The 10,448-nt window shown below is 49.1% G+C and overlaps 1 long non-coding RNA gene across 1 annotated transcript; it reads left to right on the top strand.

Moving 5' to 3' along the window:
- The first annotated feature begins 1,747 nt into the window (after nucleotides 1-1,747).
- LOC147844429 (uncharacterized) lies at nucleotides 1,748-10,189 on the top strand. Its single transcript, XR_015491897.1, has 3 exons — nucleotides 1,748-2,853; nucleotides 2,904-4,352; nucleotides 9,352-10,189. It is a non-coding gene; the product is annotated as an uncharacterized LOC147844429 (long non-coding RNA).
- Nucleotides 10,190-10,448: the final 259 nt, after the last annotated feature.

Raw genomic sequence — 10,448 nt, 5'->3', positions numbered from 1 at the left:
ACATGAATGGATGACATCTCCAAAATAAAGTGCAGCTGGCAGTGAGGTGCGATGCATGTCGGTGTCAGAACAGGGAGATGTGCCCACCAGTATCCCCCTCTTTACTGGTGAGCGGGGGCTTTTAAAGGACACTGGACTGCCTGATGGCCTGGTCTCCCGCAGTACAGACACAGCCCCTTAGCCAGACGATGCCGATTTTCCTGGGTGGTTAGTCGCAGGTGTCCTAGCCGCATAGGCTCCTTATCTGAAGGTGGATTTAATCTCTTGGCTGAACGGATGTATTCTAAATTTTTGTGATCCGTCCAGACCAAGAATGGATGTGCCGGCCCCTCCAACCAGTGATGCCACTCCCCCAGGGCTAGCCTGACCGCTAGCAGCTCTCTGCTTCCTATGTCATAATTTAGTCCGGCTGGGCTCAGACGGCGGGAGAAGAAGGCACAAGGATGCACTTTTCCATCTCCAGAGGACCGCTGAGACAGGACCGTGCCTACCCCCAACTCTGAGGCATCCACCTCAACAATAAACTGCCGTTCGGGATCTGGAAGAGAGAGAACAGGAGCCGTGATGAAATGGGACTTAATAACATCAAAGCCCTCCTGAGCCCGACTATTTCATGTGAACGTTACCTTAGTGGAAGTGAGAGCCGTTAAGGGGGCAGCGACCGAGCTGAAGTTCCGGATGAAACGCCTATAGAAGTTGGCGAACCCCAAGAACCGCTGCAGAGCCTTTCTTTCAAGAGTTGGGGGTTGGCCACTCAGCCACGGCCCTTACCTTAGCGGGATCAGCTTTGATCCCCTCCGTCGAGACTATATGTCCCAGGAACGAAACCGACTTGGTGTGGAACACGCACTTCTCTGCCTTGACATACAGCTGGTTCTCCAGCAGTCGCTGCAGCACCTGACGAACATGCTAAGTGTGTACCTGCTTACACGGGGAAAAGATGAGGATATCATCCAGGTACACAGAGACAAAACTGTTTACCATGTTTCTCAGCACATCGTTGACCAGGGCCTGTAAGACAGTTGGGGCATTATGGAGCCCAAAGAGTAATACCCGGTATTCAAAGTGTCCCGTGGGCGTGTTGAAGGCTGTCTTCCACTCATCCCTCTCACGTAACCGGACCAAATGAAAGGCATTGCGGAGGTCTAGTTTAGTAAAGACCTTGACTCCCTGTAATAACTTAAAGGCAGAAGACATCAAGGGCAGAGGGTACCTATTTTTAATGGAATGTCATTAAGGCCTTTGTAGTCAATACAAGGACGCAGAGAGCCATCCTTCTTTTTAACAAAGAAGAACCCTGCCCCGGCCAGCAAGGAAGAGGGGCGGATGAGACCAGCTTTAAGTGATTTTTGAATCTACCTGTCCATGGCCTTTCTTTCTGGACAAGAAAGGGAATACAATTGACCCTTAGGTGGAGAAGAACCTGGGAGAAGCTCGATGGCACAGTCAAAGGGCCGTTGAGGAGGCATGGATGACGCAGATTGTGGTATTCCGGCAGGACTCTAGAGAGATCCACTGCTTCAGCCTGCAAGACATGAGAGACAGGACCCAGACACAGAGCAAAACCCAAACACAAAGAACTCCGGGTGTCAAAGATGTACAAACTGATAACCTCACGATGATTGCCAAAGATAACTAGACTTACGGGAGAAGTGGAATGTGTGATGAAGGTGATGGTACGACCATTCAAGGAACGAACAGAGATGGGGGAGGAAAGAGGGAAGGCAGGAATGCCCCAGGCTTTAACAGCACCGTTGTCAATAAAGTTGCCTTCGGCTCCAGAGTCGATGAGAGCAGAACATGAGTGGATGACATCTCCAAAATGAAGTGCAGCTGGCAGTGAGGTGCAATGCATGGGGGTGTCAGAACAGGGGATCTGTGCCCACCAGTATCACCCTCTTTACTGGTGAGCGGGGGCTTTGAAAAGGCCACTGGACTGCCTGATGGCCTGGTCTCCCACAGTACAGACACAGCCCCTTAGCCAGACGATGCTGCTTTTCCTGGGTGGTTAGTTGCAGGTGTCCTAGCCGCATAGGCTCCTTATCTGAAGGTGGATGGCATAAGCTTGAAACTACCTCCTCCTTCCCCCAGGGAAGACGGGTCGTGCGCCGATGTTGGCAGCGATGAAGATGCCGCTCCACTCGAAGAGCCAGGTCGACCAGAGCATTAAAATCATGGGGAAGATCATGAGTGGCAATCTCATCCTGAATATCATCATTCAGGCCGTCCTGAAACCTTGCTCGAAGAGCTGCCTCGTTCCACGCACAGGCTGCTGCCAGAATCCTGAATTGGATTGAGTAGTTAGTTACAGAGCGTCCGTTTTGACTAAGCTGGGCCAAAGAAGAAGCCGCCTTATCCCCCTGAGCTGATCGATCAAACAGCTTAGTCATCTACTCTTGAAACTTGTCAAAAGTGGCACAAAACAGAGCCCGATCATCCAACACCGCTGTGGCCCAATCGCGGGCCCTGCCCTTCAGAAGAATTATAACCAAGGCCACCCTTGACTTCTCCGTGGCGTAGCGACATGGCTGGAGCGCAAACACCAGTGAACACTGGGATTAAAGGACCGACAGCAGCTGGGGTCCCCGTCGTAGGGCATTGGATTGTTAGCATGTGGCTCATGCTCTGGGTGGAGGAAAGCAGCTGCCTGTCTGCCGACTCCAACATTCAGCTGGAGCTCTTGGACTAACGTGTTGAGTTTGGCCACCTGTGCAGTCAGGAACTCAACTTCCTGTGATGTAGCTGTTAACTGGGTGGCATGTTGACATAGCAGGATGCCTTGCTGGGTCACCGCTTTCCGAACTTGATCAGCACCCACTGAATCCATTGTCTGGTCAGACCGTTCTGTTTGGAGCAATCACGGATTCTATAATGCAGGTAACACTCAGGATTTATTTTCTTAGATCAAACCAAAAAAAACCTCAATGAGAGGAAAAAGAGCAAATAAAAAGTCAAATTTCAGTATTAATGATGCCCAGAGGAGACCGGTGGAACAGTTCCCAAGGTTGGCCACACGGTGGCAGACTTGCAGCGTGGTGAGTGCCCGTGCTCAGTGGGCGGACAGCGTGACTAAACTCCGCGTTCGGCAGACGAAGCGGCAGGCAGGCGGAGGTGAGGAGATGCTGGTGGGCGGGAGATCGCTGAGAATGGATGCTAAACACCCCAAAGGATCGGTGGCATGATCTGAGAGGGCAGAGGAGAGATAAGCAGAAAAGGCTGGAACGAAACCAAAACTAAAGAACTAGGAGTCTAGAAGCTTGACAGGACACGACAGGAAGATGATCAAACTATACAGATCTCAAGCGAGTTGCATAGACAGCACATAAAGACGGTCTGACAAAAGGTGAGGAGACAAAAGGGATTAAATAGGGAATGAAATCAACGAACTGCAGGTGACAACCCTGAACGCTAATGTAAGGGTAATAGGATAACAAGAAGGTGGGGAAGAAACAAGTGAGGGATGAAGCACATGGCGAGCTGTCAAAACAAAAGGCACGTGCTCCGGAAAAACATGCAGACTACACACAGGGACAACAAAATCATAAGGAAGCAGGTCAGGACACACACTTAACAGTATCATTAATATTATTATTATTATTATTAAGTCATATGTTGAAAAAAAACTGCTTAGGCTACTATCTCTTCACCTTTCTCCACCGTTTACTATTCATATTTTAAATTCTTTGCCAGATAAAACTAAACTTGTAACATTGTAAAAGTAATATCTCAATAGATACGTCCCAAATGGCACAAAATACACTATCCACTTATGCACTATCCAGTCATGCATTATCCACTTATGCACTTACACACTCAACAGCAGAGTATATGTTTGTTGTGTCATCCCAAATGGAACACTAATGGTTTTTTACCACGTGGAAATTCAAACCGTTTCCCTGATGGTGTTTGACGGTTGTCAAATCACTAAAATAAATGACCAAACTATCAAATAATACCTGCCATGAGCATAACCGCATTCACCATTAGGAGGCAATACAATTAGTCTTGTAGGAGAATTTTGCTTTCACAATCCAAAATAAATAATGAAATCCGTTGGTTCCCAAAAGCTCCACCCCTTATGCTACATGAGCAAAGCAGCGGCTGTTGAGTGCATGAGGTGTCCATCATTCCACAGTTCTTTTTACCGGTTGAATAAGTGCATCATATGGGTATTTAAAGGGCACTTATTCTTTTCAAAGTTTTCAGTGTGAACTCACTACTTACACTATTTATACTACAAAATGGCACAGAACAGTGCATAAGTGTGCGATTTGGGATGCACCTATAGCTTTAGCTGATTTGCAATCACAATCTCAATTTTAAACTGATCAATCGTGTAACCCTACTGGATTGTATTGTAGCGAGGCAGAGGGAAAATAGCGACACAGTTGGATAAGTTTACAGACAAGTCCCCGGAGGGTGCTTTATTTACAAAGTGAAGGTTGTGAAAACGGTGCTCTTCTTCGTGGTGAGGTGCTCTGGTGCTCCGGGAAGTAGGTGAAGGACAGTGAGTAGTCGGATGTGGGATCGTCACGAGCTGGAGTCTGCTGTGGAGAGACAGAGAGACAAGCATTAACGCAGGGAGTCATAGGGTGAATGAAGCTCATCTTCCTCTGGCGTGGGCTTGGCTTTTATGTCTCTCCTTCTGATTAGGTCCAGCTGTGAGCGAACCAGTGTTAATGATGATCCAGCTGGGGTGGATCTGCGACCAGGGCGACGTGGCATTTGTGGGCTCGCTACATTCCCCCCCCTTAGCGTCGTCCTGGTCCTGGGTTTCCTGCGGAGGAAAGGTAAAGTATTGAGAGGGGGGGTAGAATGTTTTGACAGACCTGCCCATCCTGACCAGAGCCTTGAGAGGCCGTCCGTGTTTCCGTGGGAGGCCCCGGCTCGATGTTGTACTGAGAAGTTGTAATCCTGGAGCGACAGGAACCATCTGGTGACTCGAGCTTTGTTGTTTTTCGCAGTAGCCATCCACTGTAGTGGCGCGTGGTCGGTCACCAGGGTAAATTTCCTGCCTAGGAGATAATATCTGAGCTCCAGGATTGCCCACTTGATCGCCAGGGCCTCCTTTTCCACCGTTGCGTACCGGGTCTCTGCAGGGGTAAGCTTCCGACTCACGTACATGATGGGGTGTTCTTCATCGCCGTGGACCTGGGAGAGGACCGCGCCCAGGCCCGAGTCGGAAGCATCTGTCTGAAGAATGAAGGGGCAGCCGAAGTCAGGTGCGTGCAGTACCGGTGAGGATGTGAGGGCCGTCTTCAGGGCTTGGAACGCGTCATCTGCCCTTTTGTTCCACTGGATCCTCTCCGGCTGCCCCTTTCTGGTCAGGTCTGTCAGAGGGCTGGCTATGGATGAGAAATTAGGAATAAAACATCTATAGTAACCCGCTAACCCCAGAAATGCACGTACCTGGGTCTTTGTGGTGGGTTGTGGAGTTTCTTGTAGTGCTTTGATCTTGCTTTGTTGTGGCTGTATGAGACCTCTACCAATGTGGAATCCGAGGTATTTGGCTTCTGCTAGACCCAGGTGGCATTTCTTGGGATTAGCTGTGAGCCCAGCCCTACGAAGATCTAGGAGCACCCTCCGCAACCGGGATATATGTTCTTCCCACGACTCGGAGTGGACGATAAGGTCGTCGAGGTATGCTGCTGCATACGGCTGGTGGGGCCTCAGCAGGATGTCCATCATTCGTTGGAATGTGGCTGGGGCCCCGTGGAGCCCGAAGGGAAGAACCCGGTATTGCCAGTGCCCACCGGGAGTGGAGAAGGCGGTTTTCTCCTTGGCGCTTTCACTTAGTGGTAATTGCCAGTAGCCTTTGGTGAGGTCGATCGTGGATATGAATCGGGCTCCACCCAGCCGATCCAGCAGCTCGTCCACCCGAGGCATGGGGTATCCGTCGAACTTAGGTATTTCGTTGAGCTTCCTGAAGTCGTTGCAGAAGCGGAGGGTGCCGTCGGGTTTGGGGACCATCACTATGGGGCTGGACCACGGGCTACGAGATGGTTCGATGATTCCTAATTTCCTCATCTTTTGGATCTCTTCGTTGATAGCCAGCCGGCGAGCTTCTGGTACTCGATAAGGCCTCTGCCGGACGATGGTGCCAGGTGGGGTGATGATGTCGTGCTGGATAATGGTGGTTCGGCCCGGTTTCTCTGAGAACACATCCTTGAACTGACCGACCAAGGCTTGCAGCTCCGCCTTCTGATTCGGTGAGAGTTGCTCACCTATATGGACAACGGGAGAAGTTTCTTCTGAGAAGGCAACTAGATGACCTGGAGCTGCAACCCATTTCTTCATCAAGTTAATGTGATATAGTTGTTCTTCTCTTCTTCGTCCCGGCTGACGGACTCGATAGTTTACCGGCCCTACCCTTTCTACCACTGTATATGGCCCCTTCCAAGATGCCAAGAACTTTGAAGTAGTGGTAGGTATGAGGATCATCACCTTATCCCCTGGGTGGAACTCTCTGGGTTGGTCGGGCCGGTTATATAATCTCTGTTGGGCGCGCTGGGCTTCGGTCAGATGTTGCTTGAAGATGGGCATGACTCTTTCAATGCGTCCTCTCATGTCCCGTACGTGCTCAATTACTGACCGTTGTGGGGCTGGCTCCTGCTCCCAAGCTTGACGAGCCACGTCCAATAACCCACGTGGTTGGCGGCCAAACAGCAATTCGAAGGGGGTGAAGCCTGTGGATGCTTGGGGAACTTCTCTGATCGCAAATAGCACGTAAGGGATCATGAGGTCCCAGTCGCGCCTATCCTCTGCCACCACCCTGCGGAGCATCTGCTTCAGCGTCTTGTTGAATCTCTCTACAAGGCCATCAGTCTGTGGATGATAAACAGATGTTTTTATTTGCTTTACCTTTAGGAGGCGGCAGAGGTCTGCCATCAACCGGGACATGAATGGGGTGCCCTGGTCGGTCAGTATCTCCGCTGGTATTCCTACTCGGCTGCATAACAGGAACAGCTCCTTCGCGATCGCCGATGACATGGCTTTCCTCAGGGGAATCGCTTCAGGATATCTGGTGGCGTAGTCGAGGATGACAAGGATGTGCTCATGTCCCCGGGCCGACTTCGGCAAAGGCCCTATCAAGTCCATGCCAATGCGGTTGAAGGGCACATCGATGATGGGTAACGGTATCAGAGGGCTGGGGGGTGGTCGTTGGGGAGACGTTCTTTGGCAGATGTCGCATGCCTGACAATACCTCTTGACTTCTCCATCCAACCCGGGCCAGTGGAACCGATCTCTGATTCTTTTAATCGTATTGGCCACTCCGAGATGTCCTGCCATCGGGTGAGTATGTGCCAGCTCCAGAACCGTCTCCCTCTTGGTCCTCGGGACGACCAACAGTGTCTTCCTCTCCCCCCGCCTCTCTGCGACACAGTACAGCAGACCATTTTGTACAACAAAATGTGGGAGGGGGTGAGGGCTGGGAAACCGTTTGTTACCGTCAATGATCCTGACTTGTGGCCAGCAGTGTTTCCATGTTTCGTCTTCACGTTGCGCCCTTCCGAAATCGCCACCTGCAGTTATCTGTTGGAATAGATCAAAGTATAGGTTAGCCGATGATGACTCACCCCCTCTGTCGCTCTCGGTGGCCATCAGTGCTGGTTGGCGGTCCCGCTGAGCCCGTCCTTTGTTGTTTTTCTTCGGACGAGCCGATCGAGCCTGATGGTGGGTGAGGAGATCATCGAACCCTGGCCAGTCTCTGCCCAGAAGGAGGGGTACGGGAAGATCCGAAACCACTCCTACTTCGATGCGCCAGCTGCCCGACTTTGTCGCGATGGTCACTCTCTGTGATGGTACGTGGCGAGTATCCCCGTGCACACACGTAATTGGGATTCGGCTTTTTCCTTCATGATGGATTTTTAATGTTTTCGGATGAACTAAGGTTATGGCGCTTCCTGTATCCAACGTGGCTGTTTGTATTTTCCCGTCTAAACAAACTCTTCAGGTGGGAGCTTCGGGAGGGACGTTGCGATGTACCACGCACCCTGCTGTCCAGGCCGGGGTCGAGTGTGATGTGGGCTCTGTGGGCATCGGCTCGTCGACTGGGCTGGGGACCACCGGTCTGCTGCCTGGTCGTGCTGTGCCCTCCACCGGTCGCCATGGCGCATTTACCCTCCGGAGTGGCAGAGCCGCTCTCTCCCCAGTCTCCCGGGCCACGTGAGCTTCCGCCAGCTCCACCGCCTCCACCAAGGCGGCCAGCGAGTCGGGATTCCTCATGCTGGTAAGTGTGCGGAGCCGTCTGGGTAACGCCCTCATTATTTTCTCAATCACCACTTTCTCAGCGACCTGGACCGCGGAAGGATCCCCTCCCAGCAACCATAATCGCCCCAATCGAGATACGTTAGCTGCTTGGGTACGTACCGGCTGCTTTTCGTCGTATGACCACTGAGAGAACTGTTGTGCTGCGCTTATGTTGGAGAGTCCCATTCTGGCGAGTATCTCCTTCTTCAATGCTTTATAATCGTCATTTTTCGGTGTCTCCAATGCAAAATTTGCTTGTTGAGCTTCTCCAGTTAAGAATGGCGCCAACATCCTCGCCCAACTCTCCTTCGGCCATCTTTCTCTTTCAGCAATTACTTCAAAAGTGTGAAGGTAAGCATCTATATCGTCCAGGTCGCTGAGTTTGGTGATAAAACTGTGAGCGCTCACCTCAGGGAACTGGCTAGAACTGGTTGCTTGGCGGAGCTGTTGTTCCATTTGGTCTTGTCTGGCGGTGAGCTGTTCTGTTATCACTTGTTGTCTTCTTGAAATTTCCGCTAGATGGCGTACTATTTCTTCCATTGACATGACTCAGGAGAGGATGACAGCCAAGCAAGAGAGCGTGAGTGAGAGAGAGAGAGCGGATGCCTGTCTGTAAACACAAGAAACAAGAAAAAATTCAGCGATTATTTCTCCTACTGGTAAGTGCTGTTTTCTGAATTTTTTCCCTCTGAAATAGCGCGCATTCTCCACCAGTTGAAGCGAGGCAGAGGGAAAACAGCGACACAGTTGGATAAGTTTACAGACAAGTCCCCGGAGGGTGCTTTATTTACAAAGTGAAGGTTGTGAAAACGGTGCTCTTCTTCGCGGTGAGGTGCTCTGGTGCTCCGGGAAGTAGGTGAAGGACAGTGAGTAGTCGGATGTGGGATCGTCACGAGCTGGAGTCTGCTGTGGAGAGACAGAGAGACAAGCATTAACGCAGGGAGTCATAGGGTGAATGAAGCTCATCTTCCTCTGGTGTGGGCTTGGCTTTTATGTCTCTCCTTCTGATTAGGTCCAGCTGTGAGCAATCCAGTGTTAATTATGATCCAGCTGGGGTGGATCTGCGACCAGGGCGACGTGGCATTTGTGGGCTCGCTACAGTATATTTACCTCACATTGGTGTGAGATCGTTTTTATACACAAAATGAAAATGAAAATCTGTCGTTCCAACACGGATTAGCATACAGCATCACAAACTTCTATGCTTGCAACTACACCTCTGGAGCTGTAGTTAGAAGCATAGTTCCTGGCTGTGTTCTCTTCCCTGTTATCCCCTCTATGCCCTATTCATTGAGAATATTCTAACATTTAATCTTGGAATTATTAAAAAAAAAACATTAAAGTCATCACTCTGAGGTGTAATTTGCTTTCAAAGTATTCTTACGCTCAGTTTAAGCGACCTTCATGTTTACATTTGCGCTCCCTTCGTAGTGCACTTTAAAAACATTGATGGCATTTTGAGCACAGCCATGGCTCTTGACAAAAGCTATAGGTGCCCTATTATTTAAAAGCAGAATTTATGTTACGTCTCTAAAGCTTGTGAAAACAAAAAACATAGCAAACGTTAATGCTTTTAATTTATAGTAAGTTATTTATTAGGTATCTGTACTGTATATGACATGCAGTGTTTCCTCTAGGATTTTTTCCAGCTGTGGCGGCAGACCTTTTACACAGATCTACCAAATACCTATGGCGTTACTTCAATGATAAATGTAGTGAGCGCAGTATTACAAGTCAAAATTGCATTCATGTAATATGAGCATGCAAATCTTTTTCCTGAAGTCTTGAATTTAAACGGCTATAAACTTCTTCAAGATAAAGTTATTGTATGCAGAGCCACATGCCTTTATCTAAAGTTTAGCCATGAGTAGGGCCAGATGGAATCTAAGGACATGTTTTGCTATTTCTATGCAGAATTTTGTAAAAAAAAAAAAAAAAAAAAATTAAAAATTAAATCTGCCGATTTATGCGCCAAATGATTTTGGGTTTTGTAACTAAAAACTTAATATATGAAATAAAAAGTAATACTTTTGAACTAATATTTAATGTTTACAATGCAAATCCAGTTAGATTCACTTTATTTGGTCAACAAAGCAAGTCTGTCATATGATATATCTACCAAAAGACAGAAAATATCACATTACAAACTATACTGTAAATAAATCATATAAATATTTTTATATTAGTCAATATTATTA

This window comes from Danio rerio, chromosome 5, assembly GCF_052040795.2.
Source record: "Danio rerio strain M-AB ecotype USA chromosome 5, GRCz13ab, whole genome shotgun sequence".
In the NCBI taxonomy this organism is placed as follows: Eukaryota; Metazoa; Chordata; class Actinopteri; order Cypriniformes; family Danionidae; genus Danio; species Danio rerio.
The sequence above is the reverse complement of the archived record's forward strand: the minus strand, read 5'-3'. Positions and strand labels throughout refer to the sequence as shown.